Genomic DNA, 24645 nt, shown 5'->3' on the forward strand with positions numbered 1-24645 from the left:
CAATGACAATAAAAGCGGTTATTTATTATTATTATTATTATTATTATTATTATTATTATTATTGTTGTTATTGTTATTATTATTTCCTTTCCTTTTCTTTCCTTCTTTCTTTTCCTCCCTCTTTCTCACACAAATTTCCTTCCTTCCTTCCCTCCTTCCTCCCTCCCTTTTTTCCTTTCTTTTCCTTTTGTTGTCTACATGATGTACAATGACAATAAAAGCGGTTATTTATTATTATTATTATTATTATTATTATTGTTGTTATTGTTATTATTATTTCCTTTCCTTTTCTTTCCTTCTTTCTTTTCCTCCCTCTTTCTCACACAAATTTCCTTCCTTCCTTCCCTCCTTCCTCCCTCCCTTTTTTCCTTTCTTTTCCTTTTGTTGTCTACATGATGTACAATGACAATAAAAGCGGTTATTTATTATTATTATTATTATTGTTGTTGTTATTATTATTATTTCCTTTCCTTCTTTCTTTTCCTCCCTTTCTCACACAAATTTCCTTCCATCCATCCATCCTTCCTTCCCTCCCCCCCTCCTTTTTTCCTTTCCCTTCTTCTCTTCCTTCTTTTGTCACACAAATTTCCTTCCTTCCTTCCCTCCTTCCTCCCTCCCTTTTTTCCTTTCTTTTCCTTTTGTTGTCTACATGATGTACAATGACAATAAAAGCGGTTATTTATTATTATTATTGTTATTATTATTATTATTGTTGTTGTTGTTGTTATTATTATTATTATTTCCTTTCCTTTTCTTTCCTTCTTTCTTTTCCTCCCTCTTTCTCACACAAATTTCCTTCCATCCATCCATCCTTCCTTCCCTCCCCCCTCCTTTTTTCCTTTCCCTTCCTCTCTTCCTTCTTTTGTCACACAAATTTCCTTCCTTCCTTCCTTCCCTCCCTCCCTCCTTCTTTCCCTCCCTCCCTCCCTCCTTCCTTCCTTCCTCAGGTGGGGAGCAAAGCCTTCAAGGCCCATCTCCCTGTTCACCTCACCCTCAAAATCACTCCTCCCTTTGCAAGACTCACTATGCAATGTCCTCCTCCCAGAATCAGAAATAGAAAGAAAACCTCTAGAATCAGATAGACTGTGTTGGCCTTCAATGCTCGGCTGTGGGCTTTTAAGGACGCAGGGAAAACAAATTGATGCCATGCATGGAAAACCCTGGCAGTCTGTGGAAAATTGCTACCCCCAGCAATGGCCAATTTTGCCCCTATTTTGTAGCACCCCCCACCTAATACCTTCTTGTGTTAATTGTATAATCAGCAGTGGATTCTAATTGGCCTTGTCAGTAATCTTGAAGATCCTCCAGGGTTAGAGTTGAGCCTTAACTCGGTCTGCAGATGGACGCAGCTTGGGAGAGGTTTTCCGTGGGGACCTGACCGACCCCGATGGTCTAGGAGAGGGAGGACAAGGACCCATAAGGCAATTCCTGGTGTTTTTATCTCTTCCTTTTCAGCCAGAAGCCACAAGGTGCCCTGTTGAAAGAAGGCCCATATTAGACAGATAGAGATGATAGAGAGAACGACAGCTAGATGACAGATAATTAGATATACCATAGATTACAGAGATACAAAGAAAGATTATTATTATTATTATTATTATTATTATTATTATTATTTATTAGATTTGTATGCCACCCTTTTCCGTAGACTTGGGGCGGCTGACAACAGCAGTAAAACAATTCATGACAAATCTAATAATTTAAAAACATTAAAAAAAACATACACACAGACATACCAGGCATAAATTGTATAGGCCCGGGGCAGCTATCTCAATTCCCCCATGCCTGGCGGCAAAGGTGGGTTTTAAGGAGTTTACGAAAGGCAAAAAAGGTGGGGGCAGTTCTAATATCCGGGGAGAGCTGGTTCCAGAGAGTCGGGGCCGCCACAGAGAAGGCTCTTCCCCTGGGACCCACCAAACGACATTGTTTAGTCGACGGGACCCGGAGAAGGCCAACTCTGTGGGACCTAATCGGTAGATAGATAGATGATGGATGGATGGATGGATAAGATACCGTAAATAGATAGATAGATAGATATAGATAGAAAGATAGATAGATAGAAAGATAGATAGATAGATAGAGATAGATAGATAGAAAGATAGAGATAGATAGATAGATAGATACTAGGTAGATACATAGATAGATGTGGAAGGTAGATAGGATGGATGGATAGGTGGGTGGTTAGGTAGGTAGGTAGGTAGGTAGATAAATAGATAGATAGAATAGATAGAGAATGATAATTAGATGATAGACATATACTGTAGATGATAGAGAGAGAAAGAATGTTAAATAGATGGTGTATTTAACTCCTTTTTAGAAAAATAATATTTCCCCCCATACTCCCTTTTATCTAGCAGCTTCCAGCATTAAAACATTTAAAATAAACCCCCACACCAAAAAAAAAACCCCTTTAAAAATATCCAATTATTTTTTTTTTAAAAATGGTGGTGCCCGCAGACCGTCATCGACCGAACCAGTTCTGTGACATCGTCGTGATGTCACCAGTGGGTTGCTACCGGTTTCGGCAAGTCGGTCTGAACCTGTCAGAACCCACCTCTGCATCTGATTGAAAATTAGATATCTAGATGACAAATTAGAGGTCAAAATTGGGGGGGGGGGACTGGATTGATACCGGAAGTAATTGATTGGGAACTAATATTTTTTTGTGGGAGAGTAATTATAAATAATTTACTAACTCGATACAGTTTTTATTATAATATGAAAATAATTTTAAATGTATTGAAGAAGCTTGCATGGAGAAAAATTTAAAAAATTACCACCACCATCCCCAAAACAAAAAAACAATGGACCAGGATGATATAAAAAACTTAGAAACATAGAAGATTGGCGGCAGAAAAAGACCTCCTGGTCCATCGAGTCTACCCTTCTACTCTTTCCTGTATTTTATCTTAGGATGGATCTATGTTTATCCCAGGCATGTTTACATTTACCAACCACATCTGCTGGAAGTTTGTTCCAAGCATCTACTACTTGGGCTGGACTAGATGATTCCCTAGGATTCTACAGTTTAATGGTCAGGGGGGAAAAGTTAGGTAGATCAAATAGTGGTGGATGCAGACTGCAGCCAACATTGGAATATCTGTAAGGATGTGTGTGTGTTGTCTCTGTGCCTAAGCCCAGGTTTGCCTTTTGTATCATTCAAACACACAAAAATGTATGGATTTTTTTTTGGGGGGGGGGGGGAAGAGAAGATTGATAGAAAGCTTGTGGGCGCCCTCTAGTGGCAGAAAGCCTCCATGCTTCATTTAGGAGCTATGGGCTCTACTTAATGGCGACTCAAAATTTGAATGCCTCAAAACTCATTAATAATAATAATAATAATAATAATAATAATAATAATAATAATAGTATGGATCATCAACATCACAATCCCAGGAGACAGCAGAATTGAGGAGAAGCAGCTAGAGAAATTAGTGAAATACGAAGATCTAAAAATCAAGCTGCAACGACTCTGGCATAAGCCCGTGAAAGTGGTCCCAGTGGTACTTGGCACGCTGGGCGCAGTGCCAAAGGATCTCAGTGGACATTTGAAAACCATCGGAATTGACAAAATCTCCATCTGTCAATTGCAAAAGGCCGCTTTACTGGGATCGGCAAACATAATTCGCCGCTACATCACGCAGCCCTAGGTGCTTGGGAAGCGCCTGACTGGTGATGAAATACGAAATCCAGCATAGTGATCTAATTTGCTGTGTTGTACTGACATAATAATAATAATAATAATAAAACAAGAATGGTGGAAGGTCCTTAAGCATAAAACGTATCAGGAAAGAGTTAATGAACTCAATCTATAGAGTCTGGAGGACAGAAGGAAAAGGGGGGACATGATCGAAACACTTAAACATGTGAAAGGGTTAAATAAGGTCCAGGAGGGAAGTGTTTTTAATAGGAAAGTGAACCCAAGAACAAGGGGGCACAATCTGAGGTTAGCTGGGGTAAAGTTCAGAAGCAACGTGAGAAAATATCATTTGACTGAAAGAGTAGTAGATGCTTGGAACAAACTTCCAGCAGACGTGGTTGGTAAATGACTGAATTGAACCTGCCTGGGATAAACATAGATCCATCCTAAGATTAAAATACAGGAACTAGTATAAGGGCAGACTAGATGGACCAGGAGGTCTTTTCCTGCCGTCAATCTTTTATGTTTTTGTTCTGGCCCTGATGATGTTTCGTAGCTGGGTCACAAAAAAGACCCTGCCACATTTGGAGCCACACCGAAAGACCCCTGCAGACAAAAGCCCTGGTTTTTGGCCTGCCTCCCGTTTTACTCATTCGTGCAGAGCCTCCAAAGCCAGTGGCTCTCAGCCCAGGAAAATATGAATCTTCTCCAAAAACCGGAGAAGGACGACCAGGAACCCGTCCAGCCTCCTCCACCGCGGTTCCTTCATCTCCGCTCGGCCTCCCCAACTCAGCGGTTTCTCCTTTGCCGGAGGGATCTTTGTCCAGCTGTCTCCTCTCGGCCTTGTGCCCCAGCTGGAGAAATCAGCCTGAGGCTGTAGAGGAACCTCTGGCTTTGCAATTCCAGAAACCCGGATTCTCGCAAAGGCTGCCACCAGCAATCAAGCCGAGATAATCAGGCCAGGATCCGGCTGCCAGCGGGGGTGACGTACAACAGACGCCTCCCTTCCTTCGGCATCGTCTCCGGGGATTTTGCAAAGTCCTTTGCAAAGTCAGTTGGGAACGAAATGTGCAAATCTGGGGTTTTTTTTTCTCCTTTCGCAATTGTCTTTTTCCGCCTCTCTCTTTTATATTATATATATATTTTTTTTGCTGGTTTCTACAGGAATGATGGAGACCCTGGAGAGAAAGAAAGGAACAAAAGGGAGGCCCATTGCTTTAAAAAGATTAGCCTGCCACAACATGGGGTGGTGTTTTTTTTTTTTCCCTTTGGTGGGAAATTTGGAAGGCGGCTCTATTTACGGCACTGGTGATGGCTTCCAGATGTCCGGCCGGCCCAAATTCGGTGTCAGCAAAAGAAGCGAGCCAGCAAAAGAGAGGGGGGGGGGGAAAAGAGATGGAGAGAGAGAGAGATGAAGAGTGAAGGAGAGAGAGTTGGAGATAGAGAAGGAGAGAGAGAGAGATGAAGAGAGGGAGGGACTGAAAGAGATGGAAAGAGAAAGAGATGGAGATGGAGAGAGAGATGAAGAGCGAAGGAGAGAGAGTTGGAGATAGAGAAGGAGAGAGAGATGAAGAGAGGGAGGGACTGAAAGAGATGGAAAGAGAAAGAGATGGAGATGGAGAGAGAGATGAAGAGCGAAGGAGAGAGAGTTGGAGATAGAGGAGAGAGAGAGAGATGGAGAGAGGAAGGGACTGAAAGAGATGGAGAGAGAAAGAGCGGGAGAGAGATAGGAGAGAGAAAGAGGAAGGGACAAGATGGAGAGAGAGAAAAGAGGGAGTGAAAGAGATGAGAGAATAGAGGGAGAGACAGAAAGAGATAGAGAGAGAGAGAGAAAGAAAGAGAGGAAGGGAGAGAAAGAGAGCGGGAGAGAGAGAGAAAGAGAGAGGGAGAGAAAGAGATGGAGGGAGGGAGGGAGGGAGGGAGAGAGAGATGAGAGAGAGGGAGTGAGTGAAAGAGTTGGAGAGAGAGAAGACAGGGAGAGGGAGAAAGAGAGAAATATGGAGAGAGAGAAAGAGATGGAGAGAAAGATGGCAAAGAAAAAGGCTTGCGTCAAACAATTGGGAGAAAATGAGATTTGATCCCAAGAGAAAGACAAAAGGAGAATTAAGAAGGGTGGAGAAAGAAAGAAAGAAAGAAAGAAAGAAAGAAAGAAAGAAAGAGGGAAAGCACAGAAAGAGAGAGACATAATAAATAAGCGAGATCAAAAATGGGGCAACGACCAGGGGAGGGAGGTAATGCAGAAGTTTAGAAACGGACGGATCGGTCCGCCAGCCCTTCACCATACGGGAGTAGTGGATCCTTGCAGAAATTTCTGGAAGGAGGTCTCTGGAACTTCGGAGCAAGGAAGTGGGCTGCATCCCAGCTCAATTCCAGCCCCAGGAATGGGGGTTGTTGGCCGTGGATGTCTGGGAAAAAAAAATAAATTTCCCGTTTGACGTCGGTGGCGATTCTCGCCGACTCCTCGCTCCGCAGGCCGAGCGCGTCATCCTGCGAGAAAAAATCCAGTGGATTCCCTCGGGATCTGAAAAAATGATGGGATGGGGAGGATGCTGTAAGACCCTCCCAGGAAGGGGTTCCTAAGCACACAAACACACGCACAATAAATCCCGCGTGCTATTTCTACTCGTCGGTTCTCGGATGGGCGGGAAGTCGAAATCGTGGCTCGAGATGTCCACAGGAGTGACAGGCCGAAAAGACACGCAGACAAACTCGAACTGGCAAATGGCCCATTGTGGGTTCGGGATGGCCGGTTTGGGATTCGAATTCCCTTTATGAGCCACTCCAGAAAGCTCTGCCGGAAAAAAATATACGGGCTTTTCCCTACCAAACTTCCCGTAGAAAAGTCAAGGAGGTTTTTCCAGAATTTGCAATGCGCCGCAGCATGAATACAAGTTGGCGTGGCTATCCAGCTCGCCCATCGCTTCCTAAAAGATTTGTTTGAAAGGAACTAACTTTCATTTTTCTTTATTTGGGCCACTGCTTGAATTCCTGAGTCGAGGGTTAATCTAGACCAGTGTTTCCCAACCTTGGCAACTTGAAGATATTTGGACTTCAACTCCCAGAATTCCCCAGCCAGCATATGCTGGCTGGGGAATTCTGGGAGTTGAAGTCCAAATAATTACAAGTTGCCAAGGTTGGGAAACACTGGTCTAACACTGGTCTAGAAGACCTCGAAGGTCCCTTCCAAAAAATATTTCTTTTTCTGCTTTGGGCCCAACTGAAGACATTTCCCCCCGCCCGCTTGCATCCCTGAGCTGAAAGTCGAACTAACACAGTGGTCACACCAACCAGCAGTCTGCGAGGAAACTTTGGCGGTCCGCAGAAATATTATTTGCATTTTTTAATATTGCACTAAATACTATTTATTTATTTATTTATTTATTTTAAAAAAACCTATTAGTCCTGTCCCCCGTCCCCCATCTTCGTTTACAGCGGTACCTTTAAATTACTTAATTCGTTCCGTGACCAGGTTCTTAAGTAGAAAAGTTTGTAAAAAGTAATTTTTCCCATAGGAATCAACGTAAAAGCAAATAATGTGTGCAAACCTATTAGGAAGAAATAAAAGCTCGGAATTTGGGTGGGAGGAGGAAGAAGAAGAAGAGGAGGAGGACAGTCACTGACCAGAGTGAAGGAAGCGTTTCTTTTCTCTGGGTCCTGGCAGAGGTTTATTCCCTCTCCAAGCGCCCAGAGAAAGGAAAATGCTTCGTTCGCTCTGGGCTGCCAAAGCCTCCTTAACCGCCACCGAAAGGCTCCTCTGGCAGCCCAGAAAAGCCGGAGACGGTCGGGATTAAAGGGGGAATGGCAAGAAACTGGCCGGGCCTTTGTGCCGCTCTCAAATTTCCTGGGAATTTTTTCCGGGTTCGGGTTCTTAAGTAGAAAATGGTTAAGAAGAGGCAAAAAAAATCTTGAACACACGGTTCTTATCTAGAAAAGTTCTTAAGTAGAGGCGTTCTTAGGTAGAGGTACCCCTGTATTTCTTTCGAAAGTTTTGCTTTCTGTCTGGAATGTTTTCCGAGCAGGCGACGACACCAAGCCGTGGTCCGATTCTCGGATGCCCTTCGTATCCGTTCCCCCACCCCCCTGTATGGTGACGTGGGCCAATGACCTTCACATTCTGTGCTGGTAGGCCTGGACTGTCCCAACGCCCTGGGGAGGGGTGGGGGCGAGAAGTGGACACGGAATGGATGGCATCATTCTGTCTGTTAAAAAACTAGATGGATGGGAGGCTTCGCAAATTACAGGCTGTAAATCTGACAAAAATGATTTTTTTTTTTTAAAAAAAAAACCCTCTGGATTTTTCTTATTTTCTCCAAGGTTTTCGTCAGGGTCAAGTTGAACATAGGTATGAAAGTTGACTGAGTGACTTTGGGCCAATCACCAGGAGACGGGGAGTTCTAGTCCCGCCTTAGGTAGGAAAGCCAATTGGGTGACTTTGGGCCAATCACCAGGAGACGGGGAGTTCTAGTCCCGCCTTAGGTAGGAAAGCCAATTGGGTGACTTTGGGCCAATCACCAGGAGACGGGGAGTTCTAGTCCCGCCTTAGGTAGGAAAGCCAATTGGGTGACTTTGGGTCAATCACCAGGAGACAGGGAGTTCTAGTCCCACCTTAGGTAGGAAAGCCAATTGGGTGACTTTGGGCCAATCACCGGGAGACGGGGAGTTCTAGTCCCGCCTTAGGTAGGAAAGCCAATTGGGTGACTTTGGGTCAATCACCAGGAGACAGGGAGTTCTAGTCCCGCCTTAGGTAGGAAAGCCAATTGGGTGACTTTGGACCAATCATCAGGAGACGGGGAGTTCTAGTCCCACCTTAGGTAGGAAAGCCAATTGGGTGACTTTGGGCCAATCACCAGGAGACTGGGAGTTCTAGTCCCGCCTTAGGTATGAAAGTTGACTGGGTGACTGCGGGCCAATTACATGGAGATTGGGAGTTCTAGTTCCACCTTAGGTAGGAAAGCCAATTGGGTGACTGTGGGCCAATCACCGGGAGATGGGGAGTTCTAGTCCTGTTTTAGGCATAAAAGCCAATTTGGGCCAATCACCAGGAGACTGGGAGTTCTAGTCCCACTTTAGGCATAAAAGCCAGCTAGGTGACTTAGAACCAATCACCAGCAGAATTGAGAATTCTAGTCTTCTTGCTTTAGACTACAAAAACCAGGGTGGGCAACCCCCTTTTTGTAATCTTGCAAAAAGAAAACAGCACAAATTCCAAGCCACTCGAAGCCTGGGTTGAATGCACACAACAAACACACAGCCTCCTACCCCCCCTCACTGCCCCCCCAGGGTCTTTGCTTGTCATCCCACCCTCCTCAGAAAGCACAACACAAACACAAAAAACCTCCTTTCTTTTTGCTGACTCGGTTTTCTCCCCCCCCCTGGCGGTGACCCTTTCTCCTTTAAGCCCCCTCGGCCAAGAAATTCAGCGTGGGACAGACGGGAGAGGGAGGGCTGGGAATGGGGAGGGGGGGGACCCACAAAGCAGACAACTATTCCCTGACACAGCGGAAAAAAATTGTGTTTTTCTTCTTCCCCTCCCTCTTTCTTCTCTCTCTCTCTCTTTTTCCTGTCTGCAAAAATCTGGAATTTTGGCTGGCCGAGGGATTTTGTCAATTTGCAAAGCGGGGGGCGGGGGGAATTAATCCCTCACACCCCCAACACACACACAGCAGCGTAACTTTCAAATACAGTGGTCCCTCTACCTAAGAATGCCTCTACTTGCAAACTTTTCAAGATAAGAACCGGGTGTTCAATATTTTTTTGCCTCTTCTCAAGAACCATTTTCCACTTAAGAACCCGAGCCTCCGAAACTGTAACCGGAAAAGGCAGGGAGAAGCCTCCGTGGGGCCTCTCTAGGAATCTCCTGGGAGGAAACAGGGCCCGAAAAGGCAGAGGGAAGCCTCTGTGGGGCCTCTCTAGGCATCTCCTGGCAGGAAGCAGGGCCAGAAAAGGCGGGGAGAAGCCTCCGTGAGACCTCTCTAGGAATCTCCCGGGAGGAAACAGGGCTGGAAAAGGAGGGGAGAAGCACCCGTGGGGCCTCTCTGGGAATCACTTGGGAGGAAACAGGGTCTCCACCCTCCCTGTGGTTTTCCCAATCGCACACCTTATTTGCTTTTACGTTGATTCCTATGGGAAAAGTTGCTTCTCCTTACAAACGTTTCTACTTAAGAACCTGGTCACATGATCGTCAAGTCACTCCCACCTTGGTCACATGGTTGGCAAGCCACACCCACAAAATAAGCCATGCCCACAGCGTGGTAGTAAAAAAAAAATAATTCTCAGCCCTTCGCTGGCTTTGCTTGAGAAAGTTGGATGGGCACCCAAATCCCTTTTGACGCACAGGACAAAGTTGATCCTCAAAGACTTTCTGGACAAGCCCCCCCCCCCTGAAGGGTCTATCTGACGAGTAAGTCATCCCACCAACGTTCAACCTACCCAAATACCCTCGTCATCCCCCCCACCCCACTGTCCAGGGATCTAAGGAACGTCTTGTATCGCTTGGGTGAAATCTTGAGTCACCAAAGACTAAGCACATCAGCCCAGCTCTCTCCAGCTGGGGGGGACTTTTATTTTTTCATTCGGAGGTCAGTGGGTCACCAGCGGCAACACAGAAGCATATTTTCCAGTCGGGAAAATCCTCCCGGGTGACTCACAACTCCACAAGGGTTTGGATTTAACACAAAGGGTAGACAATGCAGCTTGCAACGGTTGCTGACTAGCTGGGCTAGGGGGAAGTCTCTTGGGAGGCCACCTTCCACGGAGCTCCAGGGGAAGGTCGTAAGAGGGTCACTGTGGGGGTGGGTTGGGCCAGACCGTCTGTTTCCCTTTGACCCATCATCCACCCCCACCCACCCCCCGAAACCTGGCCTCCTCTAGAGATCGGGGGATTTTTTTTTTCAGTAGATCAGGGTTGAACTCTCCGAGCTGGGTGGCATTCTTGGAGACGCTTCATGACCAGACTCGATAACAATATCAGGGCTAGAACGGAGGAGGAAGAAGAAGAAGAAGGGAGAAGGAGAAAGAAGAGGAGGAGGAAGAAGAAGAAGAAGAAGGGAAAAGAAGAAGAGGAGGAAGAAGAAGAGAGAAGAAGAAGAGATGGAGGAGGTGGAGGAGGAGGAAGAAGAAGAAGAGGAAGTAGAAGAAGAAGGGAGAAGGAGAAAGAAGAGGAGGAGGAAGAAGAAGAAGAAGAAGGGAAAAGAAGAAGAGGAGGAAGAAGAAGAGAGAAGAAGAAGAGATGGAGGAGGTGGAGGAGGAGGAAGAAGAAGAGGAAGTAGAAGAAGAAGGGAGAAGGAGAAAGAAGAGGAGGAGGAGGAAGAAGAAGAGAGAAGAAGAAGAGATGGAGGAGGTGTAGGAGGAGGAGAAAGAAGAAGAAGAGGAAGAAGAAGAAGAAGGGAAAAGGAGAAAGAAGAAGAGGAGGAGGAAGAAGAGAGGAGAAGAAGAGATGGAGGAGGTGGAGGAGGAGGAAGAAGGGAGAAGGAGAAAGAAGAAGAGGAGGAAGAAGAAGAAGGGAGAAGGAGAAAGAAGAAGAGGAGGAAGAAGAAGAGATGGAGGAGGTGGAGGAGGAGGAGAAAGAAGAAGAGGAAGAAGAAGGGAGAAGGAGAAAGACGAAGAGGAGGAGGAAGAAGAGATGGAGGAGGTGGAGGAGGAAGAAGAAGAAGAAGAAAGAAGAAGAATGGGAGGAGAACTTGGAGGTCTTTGATACTCTCTGAAGTAAGTAATTTTCTTGCAGACATTTCATGGCCCACCTAGATAACAATATCAGGGCTAGAACGGAGGAGGAGGAGGAGGAAGAAGGGAGAAGGAGAAAGAAGAAGAGGAGGAGGAAGAAAAGAGAAGAAGAAGAGATGGAGGAGGTGGAGGAGGAGAAAGAAGAAGAAGAGGAAGAAGAAGAAGGGAGAAGGAAAAAGAAGAAGAGGAGGAGGAGGAAGAAGAAGAGAGGAGAAGAAGAGATGGAGGAGGTGGAGGAGGAAGAAGAAGAGGAAGAAGTAGAAGAAGAAGGGAGAAGGAGAAAGAAGAAGAGGAGGAGGAAGAAGAGAGAAGAAGAAGAGATGGAGGAGGTGGAGGAGGAGGAGAAAGAAGAAGAGGAAGAAGAAGAAGGGAGAAGGAAAAAGAAGGGAGAAGGAGAAAGAAGAAGAGGAGGAAGAAGAAGAGGTGGAGGAGGTGGAGAAGGAGGAGGAGGAAGAAGAAGAAGAGGAAGAAGAAGAAAGAAGAAGAGGAGGAAGAAGAGGAAGAAGAAGAAGAAGAGATGGAGGAGGAGGAGGAGGAAGAAGAAGAAGAAGGAAGAAGAAGAAGAAGAAGAACGGGAGGAGAACTTGGAGGTCTTTGATACTCTCTGAGCTAAGTAGTTTTCTTGCAGACGTTTCATGACCTGACATGATAACAATATCAGGGCTAGAACGGAGGAGGAGGAGGAGGAAAATAATGAGCAGGAAAGAATAAGAGGTGGAGGAGGAGGAGGAAGAGATGTGGAGTCCTCAATGCTCCCTAAGCTTGGCAATTTCCTGGCAGACATTTACACCATCCGTGCTGGGAAGGACATTTGCCACAATCCCCACTCCCTGCGAGCTCCGATGTCGTTACCTAGTAGGGTCATGAGAGGTCTTTCACGGAAACCACCACGACCGGAGAGCTCGCAGCCCCCCAGATATGTCGGCCTGTCGTTCCCATCATGCTTAAACTGACACGGTTGGGAGGAAAAAGAGCTTTCAACCCCGAATCCTGCAGAATTATTTCATTTGTGGGTGTGGATTGTTGGTTGCGGCGCCAAACTCCGACAGGTGTGCCGGTTGGCATTGTGTTTGCAAAAACCGGCTGGGCAGGGTCTTTTTCACGCTGGCCCAGTTCAATTTGTCCTCCTTCAGCTTCTCCTGGCCGCTGAAGATCCGGACGAGGCCTCGCAACCGGGCGTGGCTTTGGGGCGCTCATGAGGACTAGAGACTTGGGTGGGTTTTTATTTTAATGTAAAAAATATCATTTTTGCAAAAGCGGAGATTTTCAGTTTATGCCCTCAGCCCCATAGCTTTTTTATCCCTTCAAGAGCACCCGGTCATTAAAGGCTTTTGGGATTCCACTGGCCGTCAGGAACCAAGGGTGGGGGGAAAAAAATGGAGAAAAAAGCTTTGCAATTTAGCAATTTTTGCCCGAGGGCCCTTTTTTGGCCAGGGGAATAGGTGTGGCCAGGCCAAATCCAACCCTGCCAGCTGCAAAGCTGAACCGCGGGCAGGAACCGAAGAGTTTCTGAGAAATCCTCAAGGCCCTTCAAAGCAACCGTCCAATATTAGGATTTGTGGCTTCACCAGCCTCTAGGAACAACAACAGAGGAAAATTAAAAGAAAAGCTGGTTTTTCTAAACGGGTAACTCGAGATGTAGGAGGTGGGTTGGGGCCAGCGTTGGGCCTCCAGGCTTATTTCGGAGGCGATGGTTTGGCTCTGAAGGGCACCTCCACCGGCCCTGATGGATGGATGTCTGTCACATTGGCTGGGATGGAAATTTATGGAGGAGTTGGGGGGCTCCAAGGGCCAAGGCCAAGCGAGGTTGCCAAGGATGGGGAGACCTTTCGCTGCTTCTCATCATAGAATGGCGAGGATTTGGATGGTTGGCATGGGAAGAAAGAAAGAAAGAAAGAAAGAAAGAAAGGAAGGAAAAGAAGGAAGGGAGGAAAGAAGGAAGGGAGGAAGGAAAGAAATGGTGAAAGAAAGAAAAGGAAGGAAGGAAGGAAGTGAAGGGTGAAAAAAGAAAGAAAGGAAGGAAGGAAGGGAAGGAAAGAAAGAAAGAAAGGATGAAAGAAAGAAAGGAAGGAAGGAATGGAAAGAAGGAAGGGAGGAAGGAAAGAAATGGTGAAAGAAAGGGAAGGAAGGAAGTGAAGGGTGAAAGAAAGAAAGGAAGGAACGGGAGGAAGGAAAGAAGGAAGGAAGGAAGGTGTCAGTGTCCCAAATAGCACCTGGGAAATAATCAGATTCCAATTAGAATTAGACTAATTCTAGTCTAATTAGATGCCAATTAGTTAGAGACTTTGGCCTGCCAGAAGGAAGAAAGGAAGGAAGCAAAGAAAGAAAGAAAGAAAGAAAAAGAAAAGGCAGGAATGAAGAAAAGAAGGAAAGAAAGAGCAAAAGAAACAAAGAAAGAAAGAGCAAAAGAAAGGAAGAGAAAGAAGGAAGGAAAGATAGAAAGAAAAAAAGAGAAGGAAGGAATGAAGAAAGGAAAGAAAGAAAGGAGAGAGGGAAAGAGAGACAGTGGGAAAAGAATTAGAAAGAAGGAAGGAAGAGAAACAGAGAAGGGAGGGCGGATTTCCCAGTTCCAATTTATTAAGAGAGCCATGTTAACTGTTCCAACTGCCAGTTGCCTTATATTAACACACTCTGATGCTAACCCTTCGATAAACCGCGCGTTTGGTGTGGCTAGCGCATGACTCACCGGGCCTGCGGCCTGGGAGTTTAGACATTCTACTCCCCCTCCCCAACTGAAAAGAACTCTGTTCCAACTGCCAGTCCATACATATATACATACATAAACACACACACATATATATGTAGATTGTTGTGAGTTCAGGTTTTTTCCTCTGTAATATTTTGAAAAACCCAAACTCACAACAATCTACATACATATACCCATGAAGATGTACGAAAACACACACACACACACACACACATATTTTCCAAGAGGTTTCATAGTTCTAAACGAAAAGGTGATTTGAACATCTTTTTAAAGAGTTTCCCTGAAGCACTGTCACACTTTTCCTATAGAAGCTGCCAAGGGACCTCTTGCCAAAGGAAATAATGGAAAAAATCTGTCTCGGAGATTGTTCGTTGCCACCATAAGGGGTTGTGTTGGGGGGGGGGGAAGAAACGGGGTTTTGGAGTCCACAAGAATTTGAAAAGTTCAGCGGGTGGATTCGGCAGCCTTTCCTGCAAACCCTGTCATTCCGGCTTCCCCCCCCCCGCCCCCTGCTACCGCCTTCGGGAGGTTTGGAAGGAAACCCCATCATCCCCAGCCTCCGCGGTCATACTTGGTGGGAAGTGAGGAGGGCTGTTGTAATCGTTGGGTCTCTGGAGAGAGTCCCAGAGAGGGGAAAAGTTGAGGAAACTTCAGATGGGGGGGGGGAGCTGCAATTATTGGGAAGGAAGAGATCTCACAGAATTCTTGATTTAGGAGGATCTGGGTTTGAAAAAAGGGGGTTGCAGGGCCAAGGAAACCAGGGAGAAATTTAAGAGCGTTTGATGCCCATCCATCATTTCTCTCCAGCTTGATGGGACGGGGCACAGAAAGAAAGAAAGAAAGAAAGAAAGACAGAAAGACAGAAAGAAAGAAAGAAAGAAAGAAAGAATTGCTCCTCTCTGTTGGATGCTCCAACGTTCTATATTTTGATTGTTTTTCTTCTATTCTATATATATATATATTATAGACGAGATCGGTTTAAAAGGTACAGTGGTACCTCTGCCTACAAACGCCTCTACCTACGAACTTTTCAGGATAAGAACCGGGTGTTCAAGATTTTCCCCCCTCTTCTCGAGAACCATTTTCCACTTACAAACCCGAGCCTCCGAAACTGTAACCGGAAAAGGCAGAGAGAAGCCTCTGTGGGTCCTCTCCAGGAATCTTCTGGGAGGAAACAGGGCCAGAAAAGGCAGGGAGAAGCCTCCATGGGGCTTCTCTAGGAATCTCCTGGGAGGAAACAGGACCGGAAAAGGCAGGGAGAAGCCTCCATGGGGCCTCTCTAAGAATCTCCTGGGAGGAAACAGGGCCTCCACCCTCCCTGTGGTTTCTCCAATCGCACGCCTTATTTGCTTTTACATTGATTCCTATGGGGAAAAATTGCTTCTTCTTACAAACTTTTCTACTTAAGAACCTGGTCACGGAACGAATTAAGTTCGTAAGTAGAGGCACCACTGTGTTTGAAAAATGTACTAAGCGGAGATCTGAAGAAGGGGATGCGTTCCGAGACTGCCCGCGAAAGTCGAATTTCCGCGAAGTAGAGATGCGGAAGTAAATACACTATTTTTGGCTATGAACAGTATCACAAGCCTTCCCTTCACACTTTAAACCCCTAAATTGCAATTTCCCATTCCCTCAGCAACCATTTAGATTATTACTCACCATGTTTATTTATTAAAGTTTATTAAAAAAATATTTATTAAAGGCAGATGAAAGTTTGGCGATGACATATGACGTCATCGGGCGGGAAAAACCGTGGTCTAGGGAAAAAACCCGTGAAGTATTTTTTAATTAATATTTTTGAAAAAACCGTGGTATAGACTTTTCGCAAAGTTCGAACCCGCGAAAATCGAGGGAACACTGTATATTGATTTATGTATGGCGATGGGGAAAAACAATAAAAACTTTTTGAAAAACAGCGAGGTTCTTATACTGTGGCAACCAGTTGCAAGGTTGTTGGGTGTCAACAGACTCAAACTCAACCCGGATAAGACGGAGTGGCTATGGGTTTTGCCTCCCAAGGACAATTCCATCTGTCCGTCCATTACCCTGGGGGGGGGGAATTAACGACCCCCTTGGAGAGGGTCCGCAACTTGGGCATCCTCCTCGATCCACAGCTCACATTAGAGAACCATCTTTCAGCTGTGGCGAGGGGGACGTTTGCCCAGGTTCGCCTGGTGCACCAGTTGCGGCCCTATCTGGACCGGGACTCATTGCTCACAGTCACTCATGCCCTCATCACCTCGAGGTTCGACTACTGTAATGCTCTCTACATGGGGCTACCTTTGAAAAGTGTTCAGAAACTCCAGATCGTGCAGAATGCAGCTGCGAGAGCAGTCATGGGCTTACCTAGGTATGCCCATGTTTCGCCATCACTCCGCAGTCTGCATTGGCTGCCGATCAATTTCCGGTCACAATTCAAAGTGTTGGTTATGACCTTTAAAGCCCTTCATGGCACTGGACCAGAATATCTTCGAGACCGCCTTCTGCCGCACGAATCCCAGCAACCAATTAGGTCCCACAGAGTTGGCCTTCTCCGGTTCCCGTCAACTAAACAATGTCGGTTGGCCGGCCCCAGGGGAAGAGCCTTCTCTGTGGCAGCCCCGACTCTCTGGAACCAACTCCCCCCAGAGATTAGAACTGCCCCTACTCTCCCTGCCTTCCGTAAACTCCTTAAAACCCACCTTTGCCGTCAGGCATGGGGGAACTGAAACACCTCCCCCGGGCATGTACAATTTATGCATGGTATGTTTGTGTGTGTGTGCTTGTTAGTAAATGGGGTTCTTTTTAAACTTTTAAAAATATTTTAAATTTATTTGGATTTGTTACGATTTGTTATATTTTGCTGTGAGCCGCCCCGAGTCTGCGGAGAGGGGCGGCATACAAATCTAAATAATACATAAATAAATAATAAATAAACTTCGGAGGTCTTATAGTCCACCCCCCTGCTCCAGCAGGAGACCATTTCAGATCAATGGTGGTCCGGTCTCTTCTTAAAACCCACCCGAGTTCCAGGCCCCAAATTTCTCCAGGAATTGGGCGAAGCAGAGACGCAGTCGGTAAAGAACCGCCGAGAAGCTACCGTTGATTCTTCCCACGGGAAGTTGGTTGAGCCAAGTTGGTTTTGTCCTCTGGCATCTCTGAATCGAGTTGCTGGAGTCGTTGCAAAGTGTGAAGTTGTAATAACCGGATGTGTGGAACACTGTGTGTGTGTGTGTGTGTTGAACGGTGTTTTCCAAGCCCGTGGCGCGCCGGTTTAATTAAGAGCAGTTGCCTTGCAGACACGGTGAAAAAAATTGCATCAGAGAACTAAGAAATGTCTTCGCTTTCCTCATTTTTTTAAGGCAATTCACACTGTCACTCCGGGTAGAGGGTTTGAAATACATATGGACTCAAGATGAGAAATCTGGATTTTACAAATACAGGATTTTGTAGTTCGGTCCGTATCACAGCTAAAAAAAAAAATGGAATTTCCCTTGGGCCCTGTGTCCTTAAATGGATGATGTAATTTATTTTGTATTTTTGGTTGCCAATCAGTTTCCGGTCACAATTAAAAATATTGGTTATGACCTATAAAGCCCTTCATGGCACCGGACCAGAATACCTCCGGGACCATCTTCTGTAATGTCGTCTGGCGGGGCTCAGGGGAAGAGCCTTCTCTGTGATGGCCCCAGCCCTCTGGAACCAACTCCTCCCGGAGATCAGAACTGCCCCCACCCTCCTTGCCTTTTGTAAATTGTTGAAAACTGACCTTTGCCGCAGGCATGGGGAAATGGACACCTCCCCTAACTACTGCTTTATGTATGGTTTGATTGGGTTGTGTGATTATTTTATTAATAAGGGTTTTTAAATTGTGTTTTTAAATATTGGATTTGTACATTGTTATTATTGTTGTGAGCCGCCCCGAGTTGTCGGAGAGGGGCGGCATACAAATCTAATAATTAATAATAATAATAATAATAATTATTATTATTATGCTTGCTTTTTGCAGCGTGGCTGATGTCACTGTTAAGGCAAGAGTTTAATATCGCATGCTCTTTTTTAAAAAAAATAAAATAGGATTTTTGCATTTCGTAAAAACGATTCTGTTTACAGAATCTGGAATCTCAAAAGGAATTAAAAATAATGTTGTTTTTAAAAAAAGAAAATAAAAGATTAATTAAATAAGCGAGGAAAATATTAGATGATGCAAAAATGAACAAATTTGACTATGGAACTACAAGATAAAGAGAAAACAGAATTTTATAAAATTTGGGGAAATGGGTATAAACGGTTGGAATGTAAAAATCGATCGAAATAGTTAACCGTGATATATCAAACACAAAAAGGCAGGTGGGTAGGTCCAGATAGAATAGTAGCGATGACGGAAATAGTCATAGATTAAAGTTAAGAAGTATGTTAACATAGATACGTTAATAAATGTGTGGTACAGTAACGTAGAAGATAGGACGATGTGCAACATTACAAAATATGACTATTAATTAATTAATTTATTATTTAGATTTGTATGCCACCCCTCTCCGCAGACTTTTGCAACTACAGTGGAACCCCGACATAAGAGCTGCTCTACTTAAGAGCAACTCGAGATAAGAGCTGGGAGGGGAGAGATATTTTTGTTCTACTTACAAGCCCAAATTCGAGATACAAGCGCCAAGGAGCTGTCTCCTGAAGCCAAACGCTAACTTCCGCGTTCGGCTTCAGGAGACAGCTGCGAAGCGGCGCGCGTGTTTTAACAGGTTGCAGCCGGCCTGGGGGGCTCGGGGGGGGGGGTGCTTGCAGCTTTCTTTCTTGCTCTTTTTCTTTCTCTCTTTTACCTTCCCTTCCTCTATTTCTTCTTTTCTTTCTCCTTCCCACCTTCTTCCCTCCCTCCCTCCCTTCACTCATTCCTCTCTTACTCTCCCCTTTCATAAGTTTCCTTGCTTCCTTCCTCTGTTCCTGTCCCTTCCCCCTTTCTTTCTTGCTTTCTTTCTTGCTTTTCTTGCTCTTTTTCTTTCTCTCTTTTACCTTCCCTTCCTCTATTTCTTCTTTTCTTTCTCCTTCCCACCTTCTTCCCTCCCTCCCTCCCTTCACTCATTCCTCTCTTACTCTCCCCTTTCATAAGTTTCCTTGCTTCCTTCCTCTGTTCCTGTCCCTTCCCTCTTTCCTTCCTTCCTTCCCACCCTCCGTCCATTCATTCACCCATTCCTCTCTTGATCGCTTAAAGCCGGTCCCTGGTGCAAAAAGGGTTGGGGACCTCTGTCCTACAGGATTGGGTGGCAGAGAAGTTGAACGTATGTAAATTTAAAAGTTTAAGAAAGTTTACAAGTTAAGTGAAAGAAACTTCATTATTCATTTATATGTACATGTACATTTCTTCATTAAAAACATGTCTTTCTGCATAATTTAGACTAACTTTGTGAGTTTTTTGAGGGCTGGAACCAATTAAAATTATTTACATTAATTCCTATGGGGAAAAGTCGTTCGAGATAAGAGCTGCTCGACTTAAGAGCCCAGGTCCGGAACGAATTAAACTCGTATCTCGAGGTACCACTGTATTAATATTAATTGTTTATGTTTTTGTTACGGCACGTTATTTATGTGGATCAGAGGTCTTCAAACTTGGCAATTTTAAGACTTGTGGACTTCAACTCCCAGAATTCTCCAGCCAGTAGAGCTGGCTAGAGAATTCTGGGAGTTGAAGTCCACAAGTCTTAAAATTGCCAAGTTTGGGGAGCCCTGATGTGGATGTTACGTGGAGTTTGATGTATGTTCGATTTGTGTAAATGTATATTTGTAAATGAAGAGGCAATAGCCATCACGACTTCTGGAATGTTTAAAATTTATTTAAAACTACTAAAAATTAGTACAGTGGTACCTCTACTTAAGAACGCCTCTACTTAAGAACTTTTCTAGATAAGAACTAGGTGTTCAAGATTTTTTTGCCTCTACTTAAGAACCATTTTGTACTTAAGAACTCGAGCCCGTAAACATTTCCCAGGAAATTTGCGAGTGGTGCAAAGACCCGGGCAGTTTCCTGCCATTCCCCCTTTAATCCTGGCTATCTCGGGCTGCCAGAGGAGCCTTTCAGTGGCGCGTAAGGAGGCTTTGGCAGCCCAGAGCAAACGAAGCATTTTCCTTTCTCTGGGCGCTTGGACAGGGAATAAACCTCTGCCAGGACCCAGAGAAAAGAAATGCTTCCTTCACTCTGGGCAGCCGAGGAGTCACCACAGCGAGAGCTACAAAGCGAGCGAGCAAGAGGAGAGGGCAGCCCTTCAGCATGGGAAGGAACAGGAAGCAGGTAGTAGCAGCAGCATCCAGTGTATGGGAGGCAGCCTTGCGCTGGGTGTATTGGAGGCGCATGCCCCTCCTCGCTGTCTCAGAGTCCCCCCCCCTTTTTTTTAAGCCTTAAAATTTTGGATTTTTTTAATTCCCCTCCTCTCACCTTCTTCCTTCAGGAGTGACTGTCCTCCTCCTCTTCTTCCTCCTCCCACCCAAATTGTGAGCTTTTATTTCTTTCCTAATGGGTTTGCATGCATTGTTTTCCGTAAAACTACTTAAGACCCACTTATACCGCCAGGCATGGGGGATTTGAGACACCTTTCCCCCAGGCTTATTATAATTTATGTTTGGTATGTATGTGTTGTTTGGTTTTTAATTATGATAGGGTTTTTAGGTTTTTTTTTCTTAATATTAGATTTGTGCCTATAGATATTGTTTTATCGTTTGTTGCGAGCCGCCCCGAGTCTTCGGAGAGGGGCGGCATACAAATCTAATAAATTATTATTATTATTATTATTATTATTATTATTATTATTATTGTTATTGTTATTATTATTATTTGCTTTTACATTGATTCCTATGGGAAAAATTGCTTCTACTTAAGAACGTTTCTACTTAAGAACTTGGTCACGGCACGAATGAAGTTCTGAAGTAGAGGTACCACTGTAATTGTCTAAGTCTTTTTTTGGGGGGGGGGAGGGAAATCTCCAGCGATAAGAGGACCCACAATTTCGGGGGGAGGGTAACGGCGGAGTCGTTTCTCACAGTCAGGAAATTCCTCTGCAGTTCAACAAAAGTCAACAACTTCTAGGTCTTCGTCCCAAAAATGTTTGGCTTTTCTGCAAAGCCTGCTTTCCTTCTGTTTGTGTTACAGAGGCCCCGTCCCACAAGGGGGTGTTTACTCAGCAACGCAACCGAAGAGGAGCCACAAGTAGATTATGAGAGTTGGAAGGGACCTTGTAGGTCATCTAGTCCAACCCCCTATTCAAGAGAGTAGAAAACAGGTGGGGGTTGAGCTCAGGTGGTGGTGGGGGAGGAGATGGCTTTCTCTGTCGACTTCTGCAGACGTTTTGTGACTGGGCTAGGTTGCGTCATCAGGGAGATTGGAAAGGGTGGGATGTTTAGAGAGAATGGCAGGTAAGAGGGAGGGAGGAGAGGAAGGAAGGAAGGAAGGATGCAGAGGGAGAAGGAGGAAAGGAGGGAGGAAAGAAGGAAGCGAAGAAGGGAAGGAACAAAGAAAGGGAGGGAGGGGGAGAGGAAAACGGAAGACAGGAAGGGAGGAAAGAAGGGAAGGAGAGAGGAAAAAGGGAGGGGGGAAAGAAGGGAGGGGGAAGGAAGGAGGGGTGGAAGAAAGGAAGGAGGGAGTGAGAGAGAGAGGAAAGAAGGGAAGGAGGAAGGGGAGAGAGGGAGGGAGGGACACCCCAATCAAGACTACCAGAAAAAAATGATTGTATCTAAACAAACAGACCACTGCCCTCCACCTTACACTGCTGATGCTACGTAGACTGGTCACGAAACATCTGTGTGTGTGTGTGAGATGGGGGGGTGTAACCGCCCAGCTCAGAAACCCCCCAAACCCCCCAGCGAATGAGTCAGACAGATGCCGGAGGGTTCTGGATTTCATCCCGAGCAGCTTATCAAGGTGGTTCATCACGTTGGGCCAGAAGAATGTGAGAACCCTGGAGTCCGGGAGACACTCAAAACATCTGATTCACCCGGGAATGATTCAGAAGGCCCAGCTCAGCTCCAGTGGAAATTTAATTGCTTGGTTCCTTCTTTCCCTCCTCCTCCTCTTCCCTTCCTTCTTCCTCTTCTTCTTCTTCCTCTTTCTCCCTTTTCTTCCTCCTCTTCTTCCTTTTCCTCTTTCTGTCTTCTTTTTCCTCTCCTCCTCCTCCTCTTCTTCTTCTTCATTTTCCTCCTCTCCTCCTCTTCTTCCTTTTCCTCCTCCTCTTTCTCCTCTCCATTTCCTCCTCCCCCTTCTTCTCTTTTTCCTCTTCTCCTCCTCTTCCTCCACTTTCTTCATTTTCCTCCTCTTCTACTCCTCCGCCTCTTCTTCTTTCTTTTCCTCCTCCTCTTCTTATTCCCTTTCCTCCCCCTCTTTCTCCTCCTCCTCCTCTTTTTGTCCTCCTCCTCCCCTCCCTCCTCTCTTCCCAGGGCTGTACTCCGAGAGTTTTTACAACCATTTTTTCCAGAAATTCTCATGTCAACTTTTTTTGGGCCAGGCCTCCAGAGACGTCACCAACGTGTCAAGCTCTGACCTACGAGTCCCAGAAACCTGCGTGGATATTGGCAAAGCGGCAGAAGACAGGCAGGAGAGAGAGAGAGAGAGAGAGAGACAGAGACAGAGACAGAGAGAGACAGAGAGAGAGAGACAGAGAGAGAGAGAGAGAGAGATGGTCCATCCATCAAAGCGATAAAGAAAACATTGAGCCAGCTCTGTGACGAGAACAGGCTGGAGAAGAGGCAGATATACAGCAGATGTATGAAAATATTCACTAACAAAATCCACAATACAGTGTTCCCTCGATTTTTGCGGGTTCGAACTTCGCGGATAGCCTATACCACGGTTTTTCAAAAAATATGAATTAAAAAATACTTCACGGGTTTTTTTCTATACCACGGTTTTTCCCGTCCGATGACGTCATACATCATCGCTAAACTAATAATTTTTGCAAATAAATAACAAAAAAAAAAAATTATTGATAATAAATTATGTTTATAAATATCAGGATCACTAAGTGTCTTATTCAATGGTGAGTACCAGTAATAATGGTGAGTACATGGTTGTTAAGGGAGTGGGAAATGGTAATTTAGAGGTTTAAAGTGTTAAGGGAAGGGTTGTGATACTGTTCATAGCCAAAAATGGTGTATTTACTTCCGCATCTCTACTTTGTGGAAATTCGACTTTTGCGGGCGGTCTCAGAACACATCCCCCGCAAAAATCAAGGGAACACTGTATACAAAGAAAACCAATACAAAACGTTATACCGTTGGCATCTCCCACCCAAAAGATTAGCCAAAATGCACAAAAATTACAGCCCACTGTGTTGGAAATGTAATAAGACTCAAGGCACCTTCTTTCATCTATGGTGGTTATGTCCAGAGACAAGGAAATATTGGAAAAAAATAAATAATTGGTTGTGTCAAATAACAAATACAAAAATGGAATATACACCAGAGTTTTTTTCTACTGGGTACTATGAGATGGACTTATCCTAAAAATGTAAAAAATATTTAAGCTTGCATATAACAACAGCGGCAAGGATGGCATTTGCACAGAACTGGAAAAACCCGCAAATACCTGAAGACAACGAGATCATCAAGAAAATATACGACTGCGCAGAGATGGACAGATTGACAATTGACCTCAATAATCAAAAAGAATCGGACTACTATGAAATCTGGACAAAATGGAGAAAAAACAGGAAACTCAAACTAAATATTGAAATAAAACATCAAGAAATCTAAAAGCAATCAAAAGATAATGTTGATCGGAATCTTCGGAGAGGGGCGGCATACAAATCTAATAAATTATTATTATTAAATTATTATTATTATTATATGATGTAGATTCATCTGTAAATACGATCATGTATTTTTTAAAAAAACAACGGAAAAATTTAATAAATACAATAAAAGAAAAGAAAAGAAAATATTCATAGATTATAACAGAGTTGGAAGGGACCTTGCGGGTCATCTAGTCCAACCCCGCTTGAAAGACATTTGAGCAATTATTTTTTGCGCAGAAGCAAAGAACAAAAATTGCCGGGATGCGCACATGCGCTAGAGAACCAAAGCTGCGCGGGTTAGCTCAAATTTTACTACTGGTGTGGCATCCTTTACCATTCCAGTAGGAAGCCGCTACTAAGGAGACCCTGCATCTGCCTGTACAGATAAGAGGACAGAGGATAAACCTTTTAATTGATTGCAAGAGAGAATCGATAAAGGAGAATAAATCATAGAGATGTTGAAAAAGTAGTTAATCATTGTATTCAATGTACACTGCTCAAAAATAAATTAATAAAGGGAATCCATAAACAACAAAATATAACTCCAAGTAAATCAAACCTCTGTGAAATCCAACTGTCCACTTAGGAAGCAACACCGATTGACGGTCAATTTCATTTTGTTGTCAGTGCATTCAACTTCGTACAGAGCAAAATATTCAATGAGAATATTTAATTCATTCAGACCTAGGACGTATTACACTTGAGTGTTGCCCTTATTTTTTTGAGCAATATGTATACACTATAAGGAATGTTAGTAATAAGAATAAACAAAGAAATGTAAAAATGTATAGATTTTAAGTAATAACTCTCCC

The 24645-nt window shown here is 44.7% G+C and overlaps 1 long non-coding RNA gene across 1 annotated transcript in view; it reads right to left on the minus strand.

Moving 5' to 3' along the window:
• LOC139175260 (uncharacterized) overlaps positions 1-24645 on the minus strand; it is a 34128-nt gene that overhangs the window by 3438 nt on the left and 6045 nt on the right. The window contains exon 2 of the long non-coding RNA XR_011560497.1: positions 1231-1474. This is a non-coding gene — a long non-coding RNA (uncharacterized lncRNA). The remainder of the gene's footprint in view (positions 1-1230; positions 1475-24645) is intronic.

This window comes from Erythrolamprus reginae, chromosome 13 (genome assembly GCF_031021105.1).
Source record: "Erythrolamprus reginae isolate rEryReg1 chromosome 13, rEryReg1.hap1, whole genome shotgun sequence".
NCBI classification, from domain to species: Eukaryota; Metazoa; Chordata; class Lepidosauria; order Squamata; family Dipsadidae; genus Erythrolamprus; species Erythrolamprus reginae.